Genomic DNA, 8,505 nt, shown 5'->3' on the forward strand with positions numbered 1-8,505 from the left:
GTTTCAATGGGATGAACAGCTTCCAGGAAATTAACAGTGTGTTCCCTCCCTGTTTCTGGCTTAGAAGTAAGTAACCATGGTGACAGCAAAAGCTTAACTTCTGCACAGACTCTGCAATTGTCATTGTTCACAGTTTTGCTCTCTTTCACCCCACAAAAGAATTACATTGCCAAAATAAACTTGCTACTTTGCAACTCAATGCTAACAGAAAACTTGTTATAGTTAATCCTTGTTTTAAACTGGAGCTACTGTATCATGCAACAGTTTATCTCCAATCACATATCTACATGGGAATTCTGATGGTAAATTGCAGAAAAGCTGATCAAACAAGTCCAAAGTACATGATAAAAGCACCTGCATGACCAGTGAGCCCGCACTCCTTTCCCAGGCAGTACTGGTGCCTCAACACGTGGAGCTCACTGGTACACCCTTCATGGCCAATTCATTTTTGACAGACGCCTGGGGTTAGTGGGCACTCAGTAGGTTTGTGCCTGACACGAGGAGCAGCTCAGGAGCACCGATGCGACCAGGGATCTTTTGAGTGAAGGGCAGGAGGAAGGTGAAGTGCTGAGAGCCGCCAGCTGGGGGCAGCTGAAGGAGTTGGTTTTCAAAGTTCCTCCACTTACCAAGAGGAGAATTGGATATCTGATATGTAACAGATAATAAAAACATTTCTAGAAAGTGCACCCAAGTGTTTCCAGTTGTGCGGCTCTGGCTAACAAAACTATGCAGCAAACATTCTTCCTGGTTAGCTGGCCTTGGATCAATACAGTGGCCAAGATCCAGTTATGAGAAAATGCCTTCCTTCTCTTGCTACCATGACTTGTATAACTCTTGGAAAAGTGTAAGAAAGGGCTTTTCTATAAAACTGCTTTTATCTCAACATCAAACATACACTTTTTTTCTTCAGTTGCTGTTAGTTATTCTCAAAGTCTCACTTATCTGAAATTACCTTGACAGAAAGAAGAAATACAATGATGAAATTAGCTGTAGTACCATTTTCCAAAGTAATTTTTCAAAGACTACTTCAAGTATTTAACTACCTTAGCTATACAAAATTCTGAAAGGTAGGGAAAAAAACAACAACAAAAAAAAACCAACAACAACAAAAAACAACAAAAAAAAAAAAAAAAAAAAAAAACAACAACCCTTGGGAATGAGGTTAGAATGAAGGTTTCATGGTGATTTTCTTGTATATACATGACAACACATTTTATTCAAGCCATTTCAGTATAGCCCTTTTTGAAAAGCATGGAAATTCACCCTGGATTAAAGCTCATTGAACAATGCAAAGCCTCAGACAAGGAGGGAGCTTGCATTTAAATACAGACTGAACTGAAAAACAGAAAAAGGAAATCAAGGTTTTCTCTTGTTTTAATCTATATTGCATTTGAATGGTGAAATGGTTCATCTCCTTAGGGCTGCAAAGGCATTAACACTAGAGTTAGGGAGGGCGCCTACTACTGGATTTTGGTGCAGGATGAGCAATGAATGAAGGATCCTGCTAGCTATAAGATCTTTTCCTGAAGCAGTTATAAATTCCAGACAGTGCTTGCAATGTTACAGAGACTGCTAGGACCAAGGTGAAAATTGAGTTTTAATGTTTTAACTAATAGGAAAACAGCATGTTATCTTTCCTTCGCTGGAAAGAAAGGAAATAAGATTTTGTGTCTGGGAAGGAAAAGAGATCAGTGTGGTTTTGGGGGGGAGTGGAGGTTTTTGGGTAAAGAGGATAAAGAGGAAGATTGTCCTTCCTTCTCTCCGTGTGTGTTGCAAACACAGCACTGGCCGGCTGGAGTGGGCGCAGCAGAGCAGGTGGTTGGGCAGGCAGCAGGAGCAGAGCTGGTTAAGTGATCCCTTCCCCTTGCCAATGCGCAAAGCCACTCTGGAGTAAAACTGGAGATGCATGAGTGGTGTTTAAAATAACGGCTGTAAATCGAGCTCTCGTTCTTTTGGAAGTATGCCAAAGCTCACCAGCCCCAAAATGAAGATAATATCTCCAAATACTTGCTGCTTCATGATGGTTCATTCCTAGACTTCAACTAAGCCTTCCCCCTGCAGCACTTGTCACTGAGCTACAGCACTATTTAAGTTACCAGGTGAGAGAAGCCATCTGCCTGGAAAAACAGTTTCTTGTTTGGTTTATAATGTAAGGACTGCTTTGGAGATGACAGTGTTGCTTTATTCTTCACTTTTCAGAAATGTGAATAGAAAACATACATGCCATTTAGCTTTTCAGTTGTATGCCATCTGTCAAAAGATATCTAAACCAATTCCCTTAATTTCAAATGATGTTAAAATACGTAACAATTTAGATCCCCTAGCCTGTAGCTGTTCTAGTCATTCTGCATAGAGGACAAACGTGTTTGACTCAGGTCTCCTCCCTCCATTTGAACAAAGCTGAAATAATTTTTAGGAATTGTAAAATGTATTTTTCTAAAATGTGGAATATATTTTAACTATACTTCCTGACCTTATTTGATATCTAAAAACATAAGAACAACACCAGTCTTTGAATTAATGGCAGTATCTTATTCTCCACCAAACATAGATGGTTGGTTGATGAGAAAACACTTAACAGAATGAGTCAGAGAAAAAAGATATAAATACAGAAAATGTGTGCTAAGTTCTAAGCAAACTCCACATGCTCCTGCTCTACTTAGCATTTCATCAAGCTCTTCTGAGTTTAGACTGTGGGAGATTTCTGGAGAACGTGTCTTGGTAGGAAGGAGAGCTTTTATTCTTTCCTCTTCTACGGAATCTCTTGACCATCATATAAGCTTCAAATTAGACAAAGCTTCATTTTTTCTCAGGTTGGATCTGGACTGGTCCGAAATTTTTTTAACTAAGTTCACAGCCTCACTTCAGCAGAAACATCTGCATGGCTCAACACCCTTTCTTAATGAAGGAATACTCTCTTATGGCATCAAGACCTGGTAGTGACTTAGTTCTGTTTGCCTTACAGCAAGACATACTGTGAGACTGAGCAAGGCAAAGACATTCAGGACATGACTGTTGGAGGGAAATGCTATCTAATAGGTAACACCCTTCTGGCAAAGAAATGAGATGTTTCTGGAATGACCACAATGGATTGTTTCTTATCTAAAAAATAAAAGGACAATGTTTTTCGGACCAAACTAGCCAAATTTGTTTCTGTTTTCTTTCATCAAAGATATTTTAGATATAAATATTGAGATATATTTAGGTGATTCTCATCTCAGAGACCTAAAGACTGTGAACATCAGTGCCAGAAAAGAAGCACATGGAATAGGATACCTAAGAATTAATACACTGTATTTGATTAGTGTTTGATTTTTAGCAGTTGATGGATTGCTAATCAGTTGAAGATGAATAAAAGCAAATTGCAGTTTGCCCAATCCCATCATGTCCTTCCACTTTCACATAACAGTAACAAATTCAGTAACCAAAATTCACATAGCACCACAGTTGGTTAGCCACTATCTCCACGCACTGCTTATGTTGTCAGGAACCAGAGGTATATATATTATCTCTGGGAATATCTGAGAAACAAACCTTTTTCCCACAAACAATGTCATTTACAGCTTGTTTTACCAGCATTTACAGATTTGTTTTTCAGTGTTATGCCCCAATATCCAAATCTTTCAGGGAATTAACAGAGTATGAACAGTATTTTGACTACCATGGTTACATTGTTATAATTTAATCTTGCAGCTGGTTTCTGAAAACTACTGCTATCAGAAGTGCTGGTAATCAGCCTAGCTGGTCTAATTGTAATTTTTTCTGAATAATACAATTGTACAATCATGCTGATTTATTGAGACATTTCTCTGACTCTGCTTCCAGAACTGAAAAAAAAGTCAAAATTGCCTAATGGAGGCTGGAGAGTGGGCATGCTTGATGACCTGCCACCCCAGCTCATGCTGGGGACCTCTCCATGCACCACATCAGCACCGTTACAGCACAGCTATAACAAAGACCCTATTCCCCACTACACCCCTGCAGTGGCCAGCACGATGACCCTCTGAGATGTGTCCATCCACTGTGCCCTTGAGCCAGTTGGACTTCAATCTCAAATTTTTGTTTCTGGACAAAGAGGAATTGTATCTTATGTACAAGTAAATAAATAAGTAAATAAATAAAAATCTAAGCAGGATGCTGGAAATTTTAACAGACATTCAAAACCATTAGTCATAGAGATATAATTATTACAGAAATTGAACGGATAATATTGCAGTTAGAAACTTCCATATAGAAGATTCTTGGTAATAATACAATGGAAACTGTTATATATAGTTTGTAATCACTACTCTTGTTTTCCTGGTGCTATGCTTACGTTTCCAATGCTCCTCTGTGTCTTGAAGTCAATAGCTTCGAGCTCCTAGAAAGGGCAATACCAGACAATGTCAGCCTCCTGGTTGAAGCTGTTGGTTTTTAGTTTCTCTCTGCAAGATCCACTTGAGATAATTTGTATGTTTACTACCATTGTGTTTTTACACCTGTATTCAGTGGTCCATTGCAGCCTGCTACACCCAAAAGTACTATGTATGGTGGTATTTACTTATGTCACTTTCTGCTTTTTTGTTTTGTTTTGTTTTGCTCCCAGTGCCAAGCTCATGTCTGTATAAATTTGAACCATATCTTGTGTCTTACTTATCAAGGCTTTTGCTATGAAACCAGGCCTGTATTTCATTATGCTGTGTCTTTGTGTTAGAGGTGAAAATACTTAATTCTGCATGGAATAAATGCTTGTTGCTACTATCCATATAAAACTGTGGTTTTACTATGCAGAAGTAAAAAAAAAAAAAAAAAATTAGTCATTAACACTCAAATAAATTGCTTTTGTGATCAAGTAAAATAAAGTTACACAAAAAGTTCAGACATTGCAAGCCTGACAAGTGTGAGCCTTGAGGTCTCCAAGGTCAGCACAAAGCATGAGGTCTGTGACCTGCAACAGCAAGGCTGTAATGCAGGGCTGCATGCTGTACAACTGCTGTGACCGTGTCAGCTGTCTCCGTTTGTTCTCTCCTGGGCTCTGAGCTCATGCTTCCCACTGAGACGACTCCTTGGCGGGCAGCAGCTGAAGTGATACATGATGCTCCACAGTCAACAGCCAGGTATAGACAAAAATGGGACAAAATCACAGCTTTCAACTTCTGCCCTTTTTAGTTTGCCAAGTCAGTCATAATCTTTTAATGGATGATCTCCATTTCCAGAAGCATAACATAAATTGTTTTGGACAGGAATGGTGGGCTCCATCTGATTCAACTTCATGCACAATGCAAAGTCCACTGGGATTAAACACTTCAGAACCATGCCCATTTGATGCTTGCCTGTCTCCAGGGTAGAGACCATCCTTCCTAGGCAAGCTGTTACAGTGTTTGATCATCTTTCTTGAGAATTGTTTCCATATATCTAATTTAAATTTTGTTTGTTGTATAAGAATTTCCTTCTTGAAACTGATGACCAGTACACAGAGTCAAGGTTCTTCCAGACAGTACCACTAAGGTGCTCCTGGTCCTCCTGAAAAACACATCTCTTGCCATATTCAATGCTCATTTGTATCTTTTTCATGGTTGTTGCACTTCAGTAATTCATAAACATTCTATTTTCCATCATCTTCTCCTTCTCATGTGGTCCTAAACTATATTGAATTTAAACTTCTGCTTTTAAGAATCATATTTCCTCCTAATTGTCATCAAATATCAGTAGGCACAATTTCTGAGAAACAGTGCTAAGTGGAAATATTAAGCAATAAAAAGAAAAGAAACAGAACTTTAGTTCCAGTGCTGACATCTTTCTATCCTGAAACATGATCTATTAATTCAGTCCTTAGTTCTCTCTCCTGCAACTAATTCCTCATCACCTTACAGTTTTTATCAATAGCATTAATTTTTGACAGCTCCCATGTGTCATGAAACATGTGCTTCATGTACTGTAACTAGAAAAAATTATCCTTGGTTTTACTGCACACAGCTTTCTAACCTCACCTTGTCCAAGCCACCTGGAAAGACCTCATTATACCATATAACAGAATCACAGATTGAGGTTGGTAGTGGCCTTTGGAGACCATTTGCTCCAACACTTGTGCTCAAGCAGGCTCCCTACAGCAGGTTTCTCAAGCTTGTGTCCACACAGCTTTTGAATATCTCCAAAGAGAGATGGCCCACATTTCTTCCACCTGCCTTAATCAAGCCAAAGTTTGAAGACTGCGAGATCTGCTCGTTTGTAAAGTTCTGAACAGGGGGGAGGTGATAGTTTCCAAAGATTGTCTGCTTTTGTGTTAAAAATAAAATGAAGGAGGACAATGTCAGTCTGACAAATTACATGAGTTCAGTGTGTCTTTTATTCAATTGTAGTAAATTAACATTATCTAAACAGTAGCTATATAACGTCAGACCCTCCAGAAAGCATAAAGCACAGATCTGTTTCGTAGATAAACTTAGCAGAGATAATAGTAGAAAATTAGCTGATTGATTATTTCACAGAAATTTCCTGTGAAGGACAAATAAATGCACTTATATTTTCCTGATTGGAAGTAATGACTGGGCTTAATGTTCTGCATAGCTGTTCTTTTTTGACAAGCTTTTCACTGCAAATTGGTCTGATTTCATAGGAAAAAAGAAAAGAACAAACAGAAAATAATTCTTCAGAAACAGAATGTGTTCTTCTTTTCTTCCAGGAACAGAAAAGTGTGAAGTGTGTCTTATGAAAGAAAAGCGTGTCTTATGAAGATGGCATTCTTTTGCAGTTACTATCAGTGTTCCAGCCTTTAAAAAAGGACATGTATTTGGTATTAATAGCCTTTATTCCCTGTATGCAGGAATGTGAGCACAGATACTGCAAATCAACCATGTTTTACCTTATTCAAAGAACTTGTATGTGGAATTCCATAGGCAGGATCTACAAAAGGCAAAGGAACCCAGAAAATCTAGCTGGTCTTTGTGGATGGCATACTCCAAGTGCAAGAACGTTCAATTCTCAGGAAAACAAGATATCTCAGGAAGCCAGCTGTGGGACTTTCCAGCTTAGCTCTCCAGTGCAAAAAGGCAGCAGACAGGATGAGAGCCAAGAAGAAGCTACAAAGGAGGAATCACGAAACGCTGCCAAGGCATGGAGAGATAGGGTCAGAAAAGCCAAATTTCAGCCGCATCTGAGATTTAGAAGGGATGTTAAGGGCAACAAGATATTCTACTGCTACATTAGTCATAAAAGGCTGATCAAGCAAACTGTGGGTGCATTGCAAGATAGGATGTGTGACTTAGAGCATGCACTGATATGGCCTCTGTCATCACTATCAAGGTCTGCCAGGTTTCGGTGGTTAGTGGCATGGCTCAAGAAGCAGAGAAGATAGCAATCAGGTGTGATGGTTGAGCCAGAAATTGTTTAGGAGCACTTTAGTTACACATGTCTCTGGGACTTGTGTGAGTGGACGCCCTTGTATTGCTACCCTCCATGAGCTCTGGAATGCTGTGGAGTTCAGGGGAGGTCCACAATAGCTGGAGAATGGTAAATGTCCCACCTGCCTTCAGAAACAGGGTAAAGCCAACGTGGGGAACCACAGCCCAGACAGCCTCCCTTCAGTCCCAGTTCAAAGAGCCCACGTGCACAGAAGGGAGCAGACAGCAACTGGGAACAATCAGCACAAGTTAACAAGAGTAAATCATACCTGTCCCACCTTACCGCCTTCTACAGTGAAATCCTGGGTATAAGAGGAGAAGTTGAGATGCTTTTCTGCTGCTCCAGCCAGGAACCAGTCATGGCTCCCCAGAGCTTGTATCAGAGCTGGGACACTGCAGACTGGAGGAAACCTCCAAACTGGTAGGAGGGGAGAGGAGGTCCCGAGGCAGTGGGGCTGGAGGCTGTGCTGTGTGAGGTGAGGTTGCAGAGTGGGACCTGTTCATCTGGGAAATGGCTGCAGGTGTGGCCTTGGGGGCATCCAGCAGCAGTCCCAGCATCATCAGGAGGGGATGGAGGAGAGGCAGCGAGCTCTGCATGCAGTGTGGGGTAGGAGGGTGAGAGGCAGCAGCCAGAGACACGAGACTCAGGCTAAACACAAAATTACACTATCCTGAAAGAAAGACTTGTCTATTTTTTTCACAGTACTTTCATATGACTTCTCTCTCACAATGCTTTCAGTTTGTTCAGTTTCAAATGATTAATAAAGCAGTTAAAAAATACCTGTAAAGAAACATGGATGTAGATGTTCAAGCAGGACCTTGCAAGTATCTGGTTAACTCCTGGATGTGGAATAACTACTGGAGGGGACTTGTTGGGATGTCCCTCTCTCAAGAGATGGTACAGGGTTGAGGAAAATTCCAGCATAGAGTATAGTGAGTGTGCAAAGAATCTGTTTTATGATGGTTTCCTAGGCAACACAACCTGCAGCCTTGGAGTTGGCAACACCAGAGTGTTACACCAATGTTACTGTGGTAACCTTGAAGGGATGGGAACTAGGTGGTACCACAAAACTGATAAACTGCGTAGTTTTACCCTAAGCCAACAATTTTCTTTATTTCTTCCTTT

This window comes from Centrocercus urophasianus, unplaced genomic scaffold, assembly GCF_019232065.1.
Source record: "Centrocercus urophasianus isolate 14NV4802_14NV808 unplaced genomic scaffold, USGS_Curo_1.0 seq_27, whole genome shotgun sequence".
NCBI lineage: Eukaryota > Metazoa > Chordata > Aves > Galliformes > Phasianidae > Centrocercus > Centrocercus urophasianus.